This window comes from Haliotis asinina, chromosome 9 (genome assembly GCF_037392515.1).
Source record: "Haliotis asinina isolate JCU_RB_2024 chromosome 9, JCU_Hal_asi_v2, whole genome shotgun sequence".
Classification (NCBI taxonomy): domain Eukaryota; kingdom Metazoa; phylum Mollusca; class Gastropoda; order Lepetellida; family Haliotidae; genus Haliotis; species Haliotis asinina.
This window is the reverse complement of record NC_090288.1, coordinates 42,497,345-42,513,877: the sequence shown is the minus strand read 5'-3', so window position 1 is coordinate 42,513,877 and position 16,533 is coordinate 42,497,345. Positions and strand designations below refer to the sequence as shown.

At 39.3% G+C, this 16,533-nt stretch overlaps 1 protein-coding gene across 4 annotated transcripts in view; it reads right to left on the bottom strand.

Moving 5' to 3' along the window:
* LOC137295641 (plasma membrane calcium-transporting ATPase 2-like) overlaps window positions 1-15,380 on the bottom strand; it is a 162,752-nt gene extending 147,372 nt beyond the window's left edge. For all 4 annotated transcript variants that reach the window (XM_067827097.1, XM_067827098.1, XM_067827094.1 and 1 more), the window contains exons 1-2: window positions 15,310-15,380; window positions 3,167-3,349 (exon numbers count right to left, since the gene is read on the bottom strand). The gene's annotated coding sequence lies outside the window, so the exon portion shown is untranslated. The remainder of the gene's footprint in view (window positions 1-3,166; window positions 3,350-15,309) is intronic.
* Between the last annotated feature and the right edge of the window lie 1,153 nt (window positions 15,381-16,533).

The following is a 16,533-nucleotide window of genomic DNA, read 5'->3' as shown; positions in this document are numbered from 1 at the left end:
TGGAATATTGCTTAGTGTGTCATTTCAAACAAAGAAAACTGAACATACTAACTGAACACATTTTTAATTTGTATTGTTTGTTTGCCACTGAACACCATGCTTGGCAATATTTCAACTTTGTGCTTGAGGCCAAGACAAAGCAAGGCGAACAATGTCGCACAGTATGGGGTACAGTAATGCGCAGTCGACCATGTCACCAAGCTACAAAATCCCTGCAGACACTTGTTATCTATTCTATTGGTATCATTCCAAATGATCACGAACTAAAATGTTTTCAAAACCTTTCCACAAGTACTTGACATCTTAAATCTGTTATTACTTTCACAAGCTTACACGTATATAAAAGATAAGCTCCTTAATAATACGTTATGGTTGATGTGCTATATCCAGCCTGCGCACAATAATGATCTGATGTATTAGCGTTATAATTGGTAAACTTAAACCTATCTGGATTACAGGCATTCCAGCTATGATTATATCAGGGCACCTGCTAGTGACCTGTGTCCTCTGGTAGCAGATCACACAGGTAGGCAGGTAACATTCACTGTAAACACTGGCTGCATGTTTCAGACTGTGCAGGAATAGAGCAAGTGAGTAAGCTGGTTGCTATGCTGCTTTAGCAATATTCGAGCAATATCATGGCAGGAGACACCAGAAATGGGCTTCGCATTGAATGTGTATGGGGAATTGAATCTGTGTCTTCAGCTTTAAATACTAAACTACCCAACAGCCCCATACAGGAAATTTGGTATCCAAATGTCCACTAAATATGGCCCATATTACAATTACCATATACAAATAACTACTCTTGGTGAGGTCAGTGTGTGAATACAGTAACCCGAGGCTCCCTAAGGTGGCATGATATTGACAATGAACCAAGGTCCAGGAAGTCTAAAACCCAGGTCCTTGGGTCCTTGTTTTGAATAATGAAATAGCCCAGAGTAATTTGTTGTTTGGGGTGAGTGAGTGGTGAGTTTAGTTTTACGCCGCACTCAGCAATATTCCAGCTATATGGCGGACCAGACAATCCAGGGATCAACAACATGGGCATCGAACAACGCAATTGGGAACCGATGACATGTGTCAACCAAGTCAACGAACCTGACCACCTGATCCCGTTAGTCACCTCTTACGACAAGCATAGTCGCCTTTCATGGCAAGCATGGGTTGCTGAAGGCCTATTCTACCCCGGGACCTTCACGGGTCCAGTTGTTTGGATATACAGAACTTCATTCATAGAGAACTTAATTTGACACTTTTCAGTATTATATTTATTTACAAAACTAAATCAGCCGAAAAGCAGAAACAAGTATTGCCACTTGCTGATGCCACACTTTCTTGAAGCAGACCACGTAAATATTGATTAGGCTGTCACTGTACAAAGTGATCTTAGTGGTAAGGTGACTGTAACTGGCATACCTTAACATAGAATTGAGAAAATGTTAGATGTTACAGAAATGCTGAGAATAGCATCATCAGCAACATTAACCTGCAACACAAGCAGCAGCATGTGCATCAATACTAACACTGTGACCTGCATCATGTGCAACATTATCAACACAAAAATCTACACTATGTGCAACATAAGTCACACTGAAACCTACACTATGTGCAACATTATTTACACTGAAACCTTCACTATGTGCAACATCAATATAGACTGCGACCTGCATAATATGTGCAACATCATTAACACAAAAACCTATGCTATGTGCAACATAATTCACACTTAAACCTACACTATGTGCAACATTATTCACACTGAAACCTTCACTATGTGCCACATCAATATAGACTGAGACCAGCATCATGTGCAAAATTAGTAGCCACTGGAATTTAAATCATGTGATGAACACTTGGAAGAGCAGCATGTGCAGTTCAGCAAATAACTTATTCAGTTACATTTAACATTACAATGATCTTTACAGAAATGTATATTTAAGATTAAACCCACACATCCAAACTCAAAAGCAAGTCAACTGCCAATGATTGCCCTATCTGCACAGAAAACATCTGAAGATGAGTCACTAATTACATGATTTACTCCAGAAATGTGCTCTCATGAATAATCACAAAACACAATAAACCATGGGTAAATCATGAAACAGCGCACATCAAACAACCACAAACAATTCAGCTCTAGTCTAGTATACCCCCAACAGCTGAAGACCATCATGTCATCTCTCTCACAGACATACTGCGTCCTTGACAGCTTACTACCAACAAGCTGTAGAATTTACTTAATCCTTGTCACTTGTGACTCCGTGCAGATCTTCCTGGACAAAACAATACCTCCCTAAAATTTAGCACACCAGGCCAGATAGACAGTATTCATCATTTTCCAGGATATTTGCAACAAAAATCTACTGCATATTTTTTAGTGTGACTTGTGACAGACAGTGACCATGTACCTTATCATAGATTTGCTATCTGAGCACAAAAAGTGTGGAGGCAGGCCTGGGTTACAAAGGTTTCAAAGTGAGTGAGCACTCCACTTTTGTCACAGCAAAACACAGGTTATTGTGTGAGGGAAGCCCAGTGTGATGCAGATGTTCACTACCTTGGGGAAATCCATCAGCATGGATACCGTGCTGATTAATGTGGAAGCACAATCCTGGCAATCCTGAATCTGAACCCATGGTCAAAGGGTCCTGGTATGCTCAAGGGATGCAACTTTCAACAGCAAATAGTGGATGGGGTATGATGGGGTATGATGGGGTATGAAGGGGCTTAATTGGGCATGGTGGGGGCTGATGGGCATGATGGGGGCTCATGGAGCATGATGAGCTGTTTGGGGCTTGACAATGCATTGCACAGCTTGATCATGTATCTTAGTATTTGATAATGCATCCTAGTGCTTGATAATGCATCATAGTGCTTCATGATGTATCATAGTGCTTGATAATGCATCACAGAAATTGATGGAACTAGAAGGACCTTGATGTGGCCTGGTAGGATGGGGTTTGATGGACCTTGATGGCTTGATAACCCCAAAACTAACTATGAGAAGCATTGGAATGTTACTACAGGAGCAAGCCTTCTGTGACATAAGAAACATAGAAAGACTGGCATACTGAGTAAAAATACAATACTTGGCATTGGATCAAACTAAGCATTGGAAACACTTAGAAGTAAGAGTATACTGAAGGTAAATACAACAACTTACCAGCAGTTTAGTGAGTGTCCAGTGAGTGGACTGGTCCACTCTGTGTTGATAGGTCAATGAGGTGGTTATATGGAGTGATGTACACAGTGGGGAATAACGACAATATCTCCACACTTAGTGCAGCTGCACCACTGTCACATGGGTTTAGGAATCACTCTGTATACATTGTCCTCTCAGTTTATCCTGGAAATATAAACACATATACATATCACATGTATCATGTATCATTCTTGTGGGAAATGTCAGCTAAGAAATACATTACATTTACATGAAATCCTGGAACTAAATAAGATAGTGGGATGTCACAGAGGCTGAATAGAGGCTTCTGAGTAATAACTCACTGAATCAGATTTTAGAATATCAAAGAGCTAGAATCACATGATGTGTTTCTGCAATGACCTTCTTGCAACCTGAAAAGTAACTCTAACCAACACAAATCCAACCCAGCCTGTCACCCTACCCCATATGGCCATCAACATGATCAGAGGAAAACCAAGCTCTATGGATAGTTGACTTCTTTACTGCAATGACTGCAACGTTTCAGTGTAGTGATCACCTACTTGATAACAGGGTTAGTACCTACACTGAAATGTGACAGTCATTGCAATAACATTGTTGACAATCCATAGAACTTGGTTTTCCTTCACCTATACAACTTCTAAAATGACTCTCAAAGAAGACTCCTATAGCACTGGAATGTTGCTGATAATGCTGATATTGCAGACTAACAACTAGTGTCTGAAATGAACAAATTTTACTGACAAATTTCATAGTGAAAAAAAATAATACAATGAATTCAAGCCCTGAGACTTCCTTTACTTTCCTGAAACTAAGGAAATCTAGACTTGCCACATTTTCTAGACTTGCATCTGCTTTCTTGGATATATTTGCTTCGAGGTCTGCACGACAGACTATTGAAAAAGCAAAATTGCTGAGAACAGCAAAAACCGTAAGTTTAGTCCACTAGTTGGTTGGTTAGTTGTTTAATGTCTCACTCAGCAATATTCCAGCTATATGGCAGTGGCCTGTAAATAATCAAGTCTGGACCAGACAATCCAGAGTCCACTAAAGGACATCCAAGAGTATGAATCACAAATGGTGATTATATCTAGTTTTTGTGAACAGATTGTATATGCTGTGACTTGTCGATGCAAGACAATTATTCATCTCACAACATACAGAGAGATAAGATGCAAGTTAAAACTGGGAATTCCATAGCTCAGCTAACATTCCACAGCTCAACAGCTGCTGAAACGTTTCATAAAAGTGAGTGAGTGAGTTGAAATTTAAAGTCACATCAGCAGTCCTTCCACTAAAGATGACTGCTTAGGTCCTCAGGAAAATTTCAGGTAGCAACTAGCATTCTCTGTATACTGTCCATAATAGCTACCAAAAAGTATGGAAAGAGAAAATTGTAATGCTCAAACCTTTCTAGCACAGTTTCCATGTTCTCAAATGGTTCACTTCAAATTACTCAATCTTTATACAAATGTTTTTGATGTGCCAACTGAAAACAATAAGGAGCATTTATAGACATCTACATGTGTACCATGCATAAGCTCTTATCTTAAATATATCACAAATAGCCAAAAGGAGACAGGAATAACGTCACCATATAACCTTTAACCCTAAATTAAACAAGTGTACACAGCGTAACCCAACTCTCTGTTATCTGTTGTCATTCAGGCACATACGTCATACACTTATTCCCTGTCATATCACGCCCTGAAATAGATTCGGCAGTTCCTCCTTCCCCGAGAAGGTCACGCATTAGTTGACCCCAGGTCACCCGATTGTATTTTACAGTCAACACTGTTGCCGTGGTGACGAAACACGCTGACAAAAATATCTTGACACACAAAGATATATTCAGCCTTGTTATTGCCTAATCACAGACAGTGATCTGTTGGCATTTCACAATACCAGGGACTGTGTTCATGGAGAGAGGGTAGGGTTGGTTCAAATGGACAAGAGAATCGTAGTATGATCTCATCTCAACTGCCACGGTAGGGTCGACAGTCATCTGACACTACAACTTTGTCACAGTCAGCGTGCTTGAGAGGCCAAAGTTATAACTGTGTGTCAATATTTGCAAAGATCTCCACACTGCGTCAAAATTACTACTTGTTATTGGTTCTACTAAATAAACATTTAAAATTAGACCATGGAATATATATTGTAGATGAGCCTCTTGAAAAACTAAAGAAATATACAACATATTTGTACATATGAAATGAATCACTGGACACGGCTCTATGAGAATGGTAAGTAAACAAATCAAACTTGAGTGTGAAAGTCGAGAGTCCCTGTCAGAATCCAAGTGTTAGAAGTATAAAGACTGATATGCTTATAGTGAACATGGTACGTAAAGTAGGACAATCCAGAGGTCAATCCTGTCACATTCAGCACCACAGGGGACTCCACTAGTCTCACAGTCCCTGAACCACATTATTTTGCCCAATGCCAAGGCTTCTCTACAGTGCTAAAGCCTTAAATGAAGCAAGTCTAGATTTCCTCAGGTCTCCTTGGGTCTCGTTTTCAATTAAAATGGGTTTGTTTGTTACTATCAAAATAATATATATTCAGAGACAAAGCCTTAGCCTAAGGACTCCACTTGCCATCATGCAGAAGACCCGGGTCATTTCCCATGACGGGTACAATGTGTGGAACCCATTCATGTTGCAGGGATACTGCTACAAGCAGCATAAAACTAACCTCACTCACATGGCTTGCTCCTGTCATTATCTTTTGTATTTTCCCACATCAGTTTGTAACTGTGCTAGGTTAAGTAGTCAACCCTCTCAAATCTACATCAAGCCACACTTATTTTCCCACATCAGTTTATAACTGTGCTAGGTTAAGTAGTCAACCCTCTCAAATCTACATCAAGCCACACTTATTTTCCCACATCAGTTTGTAACTGAGCTAGGTTAAGTAGTCAACCCTCTCAAATCTACATCAAGCCACACTTATTTTCCCACATCAGTTTGTAACTGAGCTAGGTTAAGTAGTCAACCCTCTCAAATCTACACCAAGCCACACTTATTTTCCCACATCAGTTTGTAACTGTGCTAGGTTAAGTAGTCAACCCTCTCAAATTTACACCAAGCCACACTTATTGGTTTCACATGGGAGTCTAGGTGTTCTTGTCTTAAAAAATGTCTATTAGTCATAGCCACAAAATTTAAGATTCATTCTTGCCTAGATTTCAGACGCTAAATCGCAAACCTCAAGGACCTAAGGACCCTCTCAATTTTTTAACACAAGTGACCAACAGTTTTGCATGTATATTTTCAATATTTGAACAGATACTAAGTCAGTTCATTCAACTGAGACATTGTACGCACCAGATCTATATGTATTACTGTACATGGTTTGCGACATACCCACAAATATGCAAACGGTTTCAACAACAACTTCCACACTTAAGAGCACAACACACACATCAGAATACAATGACATACGATCAGTTCTGTCTCTTCTGTTTCAGTGAACTTGAAACTAAATGTTCAGCTATTCAGACATGCAAAAGAAATTTTAAAAATCCACGGGGTTTTTCATCTGATTATTTTGGCACATCATGGTTTTGTGCCAATTTGTCTTCCAGAAATGCACAGGATGAATAATAATTCCATGTGAAAGGGTGTTGAATTTTCACATGAACATCTCATACGAAGAACCTAGAAGACAGATTGCAACAGTTCCATCAGAATTAATCATGAGGTTTCAACAGTCTCCTGTATTAGTTCCAAATTTTCTATGTGATTGGACAAACATCCATGTACTGTACACATAATTTAACAGAATTATCTTCTTTCCAGACTCTGCTAGAACGAACAATGTTAGAAACGATCTTAGTAAGCGTAAGACCTCCTAGAAAGGTGATATATTCTTTTCATGCACTTTCATGTCCATGAAAGTGTGTATGATGAAACAGGACAGTTCCTTGGCACCACAGCTAACCCCAGCAGAAATATTTCCAATTTATACATAAAGATCAAGAGAACTTAGTGGTGCCAAAATATCAGAATCTGGTAGTCATGGTAACAAATGATATGCCAATGCCAGTAAAGGACTGGATAAGCAATTGTCACCATAAATTAGAACTTGTGTGTAAGTGAGTGAGTGTGGTTTTACACAGCTTCTACCAATGGTCCAACAAATTACAATCATTGTGGGGTACATCAGAAATCGGCTACACACTTAGCATGTGTGTAAATTAACTAGATTCAAATGGTAAATATCCATCCAAATATTTTAAGTGTCCAGCTCAAGGTCAAGTCCTACCTGTTCTTACAAGAAATTCAACTGGCATCACAAACCCCATGGGTACAGATCTAAGCAGGAGCAATTGGCGAAGACATTTGTTAACAAATTGTTGCCATTCATTGAGCACTTGTATGTACAGTCCTACTCACAGTATTTTTTCCCAACCACTGATCTTGTACTTATAGTGATGACTACAGGGATGCAGACATGGCTGTCTAGACGCCCATATATGGCCATCAGTTCCCTAGAGCCACGGTCTCAGCTGTGCCACCGCTGAAGGATCATCAAACAAGAATCACCTGGTAGACATTATTAACCTAGACAATGGGTGGACCCTCACCACTATCAACAGCGGTCATGATACTGTCTATCTGATACTGTCTATAGAAAGGCTGTGGGGATTTCAGCATGAAGGACTGAAGGTCCTAATTGCAGGTGGTAATGAGCACAAGGCTGGCAGTTGACACCCTGGCATTACTCACAGGATCAATAGATCAATGAGGTTATCAATACTGACCACTTCCCAGGGCCTGCGTGGCTGGTACACAAACAATGACAGACCTTGGACCATGGATACTGGGGTTGCATGACAACATGGATTCAGTTCATCTTCTGGCCAAATCCAGTGATAGATATTATGAGCAACAGTTTGTATGTTGGTGTGTGATAACTGAGTGTTTGATTAGTTTGTTGTTTAATCACTGTACTCATCAATATTCCAGCTATGTGGCATTGGTCTGTAAATAATTCAGTCTAGACCAGACAATCCAGTGATCAACAGCATGAGCATCTCATACGAAGAACCTAGAAGACAGATTGCAACAGTTCCATCAGAATTAATCATGAGGTTTCAACAGTCTCCTGTATTAGTTCCAAATTTTCTATGTGATTGGACAAACATCCATGTACTGTACACATAATTTAACAGAATTATCTTCTTTCCAGACTCTGCTAGAACGAACAATGTTAGAAACGATCTTAGTAAGCGTAAGACCTCCTAGAAAGGTGATATATTCTTTTCATGCACTTTCATGTCCATGAAAGTGTGTATGATGAAACAGGACAGTTCCTTGGCACCACAGCTAACCCCAGCAGAAATATTTCCAATTTATACATAAAGATCAAGAGAACTTAGTGGTGCCAAAATATCAGAATCTGGTAGTCATGGTAACAAATGATATGCCAATGCCAGTAAAGGACTGGATAAGCAATTGTCACCATAAATTAGAACTTGTGTGTAAGTGAGTGAGTGTGGTTTTACACAGCTTCTACCAATGGTCCAACAAATTACAATCATTGTGGGGTACATCAGAAATCGGCTACACACTTAGCATGTGTGTAAATTAACTAGATTCAAATGGTAAATATCCATCCAAATATTTTAAGTGTCCAGCTCAAGGTCAAGTCCTACCTGTTCTTACAAGAAATTCAACTGGCATCACAAACCCCATGGGTACAGATCTAAGCAGGAGCAATTGGCGAAGACATTTGTTAACAAATTGTTGCCATTCATTGAGCACTTGTATGTACAGTCCTACTCACAGTATTTTTTCCCAACCACTGATCTTGTACTTATAGTGATGACTACAGGGATGCAGACATGGCTGTCTAGACGCCCATATATGGCCATCAGTTCCCTAGAGCCACGGTCTCAGCTGTGCCACCGCTGAAGGATCATCAAACAAGAATCACCTGGTAGACATTATTAACCTAGACAATGGGTGGACCCTCACCACTATCAACAGCGGTCATGATACTGTCTATCTGATACTGTCTATAGAAAGGCTGTGGGGATTTCAGCATGAAGGACTGAAGGTCCTAATTGCAGGTGGTAATGAGCACAAGGCTGGCAGTTGACACCCTGGCATTACTCACAGGATCAATAGATCAATGAGGTTATCAATACTGACCACTTCCCAGGGCCTGCGTGGCTGGTACACAAACAATGACAGACCTTGGACCATGGATACTGGGGTTGCATGACAACATGGATTCAGTTCATCTTCTGGCCAAATCCAGTGATAGATATTATGAGCAACAGTTTGTATGTTGGTGTGTGATAACTGAGTGTTTGATTAGTTTGTTGTTTAATCACTGTACTCATCAATATTCCAGCTATGTGGCATTGGTCTGTAAATAATTCAGTCTAGACCAGACAATCCAGTGATCAACAGCATGAGCATCGATCTACATAATTGGGATATGATGACATGTATCTCTACCAAGTCAGCAAGTCTGTCCACTCAGTCCTGTTTGTTGCCTCATACAACACAAGTTGCTGAAGACCAGTTCTTACCCGAATCCTAGTATGTCTAATTCTGCTGAAACACATGCTATATTTGTGATTACACTTTTTCCGTAAAGTATGGATTCTACTTTCTAGTACTTTTGCTGGGTGGAAACTCACACAAGACTCTAACCGACTCTCTCAGAGTCAGGCACCTAATTACCTAAGTCTCCAAGTCTCATGCCTTGCAGCATGAGTAAAGAATAGGTTTAATATTTTTTTTTAAAATTTGACAATAATCACTGTACATACATAATTAACTTGAAGTATTTAGTGTAACATTATTACAGAACATTCCAAGGAAACTACAGCCATGCTTACTGCAGAGTTGTTTTGAACTTCTTGAATTTCTCAAGTTAATGCACAGTACAAACAATATATCTGGAGGTTATTGAAACAAATACCGTATTTGACACAATAAATGGCCCCGGACATAAACCTAGCAAGAAGCCAGACTGTGGCCATAGTTCACTAGATTAGTTAATCCCATTGCAATTATTGTCCAACAATTTTATGATGAGTAGGGAATTGTCCTACTGGTTATACACCAGGTGTGGGGAAATGTCACATGGGGAATTGTTATGAAGGGGAAATGTCCGTACACCATTACAAGATTATTTATGTTACACACATATATCATTATCACAGTTTAAGAATAATCATTTCTGATTCACACTGGTTGAATTCATACTACCAAGCCATATCAATCTAAGGCCAATGATTAACATTCATATTGACACACTGTCATTTGAACCTTGACCTGATGCATGTAGATAACAGCTACATTGACCATATAGACACCAGGTACATAAATAGGACAAGTGTGAATACTGTTGTACATTGTCAATACTGTTATGTTGTGTATATTATCATGCACTATATATACTGTATAATAATATTTTTCTACATTACATATCAACACAAAAATAAAAAAGGAGTCGGTGGAAAGAATTCTGTGTATTTCTATTAACTAAACTGATTGATTTTTGTTCCCCAGCTCACTCAGGAATATTACAGCTATATTGTGGCAGTCTGTGAATAACCAAGTTTGGACCAGACAATCCACTGATGAACAACATAAACATTGACCTGCCCAATCGGGATACAACCAAGTCTCCAAGCCTGACCAGCCGATCCCTTGGTGAAAGTTTCTATTAGACAGTCGTACACTGTATACCATGTTGTATGTTGGGTATAATCTGTTATATAATAACTGTGTAGAAGACAAGGTGCTGTTTCTGACACAGATTGTTTTGTGCCTTCAGTGTATATTGTTGTACACTGTATACCATGTTGTATGTTGGGTATAATGTGTTATGTAATAACTATGTAGAAGGCAAGGTGCTATTTCTGACACAGATTGTTTTGTGCCTTCAGTGTATATTGTTGTACACTGTGTACAATGCTGTATGTTGGGTATAATGTGTTATGTAATAACTGTGTAGAAGACAAGGTGACACAGATTGTTTTGTGCCTTCAGTGTATATTGTTGTACACTGTGTACAATGATGTATATAGGGTAATGCTGTACCCTGTGCAGATTCTTTTGTTCACACAGTTGAGCAATGTGTACTGTGCGTTAAGTGGTTTCTATTGTACACCGTTGGGACAGACTGACATTGTACACTGTTCTGTAAGCTGTCACTCCTTCAGATCACTACAGTGTACTGTGTATACTTTAGATACGGCTATTCTTTCATTAATAAAGTAAAAAAACATGTACTTTCTCATCACGCATAGTGATACAGATCTGTATGTATTGTGTATTGTCATGAAAACTATGAATAATGCCTAATCACTCTGAACATCAAGCCAACCACTTGATCTAATTTAGTTCTGTTTGTCTTTCATCAACCAGCAGTGTTGGCGACCTATTGAGAGTTGGCTCCCATGGGAGTTATTGCCATAATGACCAAGTTTTCCAACTCGCGTTGACACAAGTCGTCAATACAAATTAAAGCAACAGTCTCTAAATAAATCCCTAGGCATGCGGGGGTGGTTGGGTAGTCATGGTTAAAGAGACCACTCGTCATGCTGAAGACCCAGGTATGGGTACAGTGTGTGGAGCCCTTTTGTTATGTCGCTTGCTGTAACATTGCTAAAAGATGTGCAAAAGCATACTCACTCACTCACTCATTGCGATGTGACATTCTATTTCTCACCAAATTTGTCACCTATTCAAAGACACAGCTTGTTGTTGTACACTTGATGTTCACAAATTCAATTAATCACATGCCATCAATATTTCCAGGAGAGGAGGTAAACCAAGCACTAAACAGGACCATGAACAAGGTGACTCGACCAATTAAGGGAGACAACTCTTTACACTAAATGAGACTGCTACAGAAAATATTCACACAGAAGGGAGACAACTCTTTACACAGACCAAGACACCCAGAGAGGGTATTCACAAGGAAGGGAGACAACTCTTTACACTGACAAGACACCCACAGATGATATTCACGATTACACAAGACAACTCTTTACCTAATCAGAGGAGTAAAGGATATTTACAATAAGAAAGACAACTATGACATTGGCAGACACCAACAGACAATACTGGGAATTAAAAGACAATGCTGCTGACTGATACAAAGATCAACATTGGCCACAGACCATAACATTTAATGCTCATGGACACAGTACTATCATCAGTACTTTTTTTTTTCAGTGTTTCTTCATATTGTGCTGTCATGTCACATGCCAGTACTTATCAATAACAAGACACACAAAAACATAAAAATTTATCTGTACATATCAATCATTTCCTTTTTTCAAAAACATCCATTGTTCAGCTGCATATCGAGATTGTCACATTAAGAAAGCTACAAATGGTTTAAACATATTTTTATTCAGAAAAATTAATTTAGATTGATGAACAACTTTACAGCTTATATCAAGTCAGCTCTCATACAACAAAAAGCAACAAATCACCAAGTAGTCCGGTAATTTATCATATTTGTCACATAAATCATGTGTTAATAGCTAATTCATACATTCTACATTTCAGGGGTAACTTTAATTAAGGAAAAAGGGTCTAAACCACCTTCAGCTTCTGTGAGTACTTTAGCCAGCTGGGATGCATGATCAAATTCCAGTTAGTAATAATGACAAGGACATGACAATGTGTACAAATTGAGTATGAAACAAATCGCCATCAATGACAGTTCTGAGTGACACCCAAAGGCATAAATGTACATATAACTGACTTTTCCAGTTGGTAACAACTACCTATTTCTAAGGCTGGTCCTGCATTAATGATCAATCAATCCACATTCACTCATCCACCAACATTCATCAATCCATCCATCTATGGATTATTACTTAGAATCCCAATGACTCAAACACACACATATCTAGGTTGGCTGGTTTGTTTAATGCCATAGTCAGCAATATTCTAGCTATATGGTCTGTCAATAATCAAATCTGAGCCAGACAATCCGGTGATCAACAGCAATCTACACCACCACTTGTGAGTGAGTAAATATTGAGTAAATATTGTTAAATGCTGTATCAGGAACTTGCAGAAATGTGAACTGTTTTGATGAGTATGAGTGAGTATGGTATAACACCACCTTAAGCAATATTCCAGCAATATCACCAGGGACAGCAGAAATGGGCTACAGTTTTCATAATAATCTTCACTAATAATCAATGACTTTCAAACCATAAAGCATCAGATCTCAATACTCAACGTAAAAATCATGTATCTATCGATCATAATTTGGAGAAAACAGCTTCGTCTCTTTTCAGTACAACTCCCTGCAACAGTGCAAGTCACACTATGACGCACCAAGAGGCAAGACTGATTGAGTCATAAAAGCTAATCAACTGCTCATTATCTGCCCCACCATTCATGGCATAGTGTAGTCACATCACACACCAGTGACCAATTAAACATCTGTCACATGGCTTCATTCACAGTGCTATGACTTAAATGACCAAAGCCAGTCTATTAACAGAGTGGTCACTGTTGAACAATCCCATGTACACCATTATTTGATGACAATTAGCACGCTGCTGGCCAGGGTGGCCATTACCCTGGTTTGACAGCTGCTCATGTTACACATGCACACAAAGTGAGTGAGTGAGTGAGTGAGTGAGTGAGTCTAGTTTTACGCTGCACTCAGCAATATTCCAGCGATATGGCAGCGGTCTGTAAATAATCGAGTCTGGACCAAACAATCCAGTGACCAACAACATGAGCATCGATCAGCGCAATTGGGAACCAATGACATGTGTCAACCAAGTCAGCAAGCCCGACACCCGATCCCGTTAGTCGCCTCTTACGACAAGCATAGTCGCATTTTATGGCAAGCATGGGTTGCTGAAGGCCTATTCTACCCCGGGACCTTCACAGGTCGCACACAAAGTAATCATCGTTTATACAGTGTATTAAAACAGTCCATGCATATACATAATTTTCAATTTTATAATATCTGGTTGAGTATAGCCCTTATGGCACTGAACAGCTGGTGTGTATTAAGAGGAGAATAAAATACTTTGACAAAAATTACTGATATATCTGATTCATTTCAAACGCTGCCTATACATTAATGTAATATCTGCTAAAATATTGAAAAAGTAATAAATAACCGAATGAAGCAAATGGCAAAACCCAGTCATACAGTTCTGTTATGAAGTGTAATTACCAATTCAACCTTGGCAGAAAGAGGACATTTTATCAGATTAAGAAAATCTAATTCAACCAAACACAAGACATTAACGGCCTGAATAAAACAATATGAGCTGGTTGAACTGTATCCAATGACATGGACTACAGTTTTCTTAAATAACATTTTGCTTTGCAGTGATACCCTTTACGAATATCCTGTTAGTTCTAGTGAAATATGTTAATACACCTTTTGTTAGATACATTAAATATTCATGTGTTTCATTCAGAATGATAAACCTGAAGCGTTCGGGGCATTTTTTTATTTTTCTACCGTCAAGCACTTCCTTACACTGTTTCTGCACCTAGGTCTAAAAATATCGAACACAAATGTCACAAGTTTGGCTTAGCCAAAAATAAAATATAAACATGACCTCTTTATGCAACAGTGACTGCATGCAGATAAGGTTATTTCTTACACACGTTTCACACATATAAATTCATATTTAGCATGCAATATGTGCCAAAGTAACAAAATATCAAACCAATTCCAATGGAACATGGAACGAGTTCCTTATAATCATAATACCTATTTCCGGCACAGCCGGGAAAACGGGCACATCAACTCCTTTCTGCGACTTCCGTGTCGATAAAAGACGTATGGTTACCATGAGATTGAAACAAGCTAAGTGAAATGTATGAAAGCAGTGTACCAACTGACACCAATGCATAAAATGTGATCACAAGCAGACAAACATATACGAACTTATCTGCTCTGCACGCATGTTTAGATTCTAACAGTTCAGCCATGATGGAACACCGTGTGCTCGATGTTGCCGGTAGAATTTTCCGATACTGCATAATTACGGGTCGATATCTTACCATTTTTTGTATACGGGTACATCAAGCATCACTTCTAACGTTGCACGAAAAAACAGTCCTAATTGGGCTTTAAAGCGGCAATAAAAGCCTCACCTTGAAGGTCAATCCAGTTGAGAAAACTCCTCTTGGATGAGATAGTCACGTGACTAAGGGGACTGAACTCTGATTGGTTTGTGAATGCATTATTCATTCATTGGCATATCGCTATAGTTGCTGTGACGTCAATCGCTTTGCCGCCTCCGATGTCAGTTGTACGTCAAACCGATATATCCTCAATACCAGTGCGCTGACTTGGATATCTTGTCGGCATGTCAAGAATACGTCGACTTAACGCTTCCCAGCCGTTTAAAAATAACAAAAGGATATTCACGATTACAAATGTCGACATGTTCAGTCGCGCACATGGTGCAGGGGAGGTTGGAGGAGAGGTTGATATAATGTTTATTCAATGACAGAAATGAGTATTGGACTAGCTACATAAAATCTCGATTCACGTGGCATAATGTACTAATCAGTGGGAATCTGAGATATGTGCGGAGATATGATTAAATGAGACAGCTGCGTGTTTGCAAATACCGCATGTTACGTGAAAGGTTGAGTCTGAAATACCGATCAATCATTTGTGTGGATCTATATAGTCAAATTACTTATAACAAGTTTGAACTCATTGGTGAATATTCAATATATAGCAGATAGCTGCCCACCCTCGCCATTTTGTTTCTCTGCTTAAATTCTGGTTGGAACTTGATAAAACATTGCCTAATACCCAACATAATTCCATTTCAATATTTGGCGGCGACTGTGTATTCTGAGAGACGAATGGAAGCAATTGCATTGGTTCATGTAATCTGTTGGTTTGGCATAATTCCAGGAAAATGGTACTGACCAGTAAAACATGTGACTGATGTGATGAGCTACTGGGGTACAATGACATGTTATGAACCTGATCCGCCAGGCGACTGGATTTATTTCACGGTCCTTTACGACAATCCGACACAAATAGCTGGAATCTATCGCTATCCCCACGACTTGTGAGATCGTCTGCATAGGCGGATCCAGAGAGAGGATGCAGGGTTGCGGACTCCCCGTTTTGTCCAGAAATTTTGTTATATGACCATTGAAAATGAAGTGTGCACCCTCCCCGCACCCCTCTTTCTCAAGAGGCTGTATCTGCCCCTTGTCTGGATGTTGTCACGTTCGTCGCAGAGTCACTAGATCACAAATAATGCTGTGTGTTGACATCTCCACTCTGTTTCTATAAATACCCTGTTCACATGACCAGTTCCACAGCTGAGTCATGACCATGAAATGGTGGCA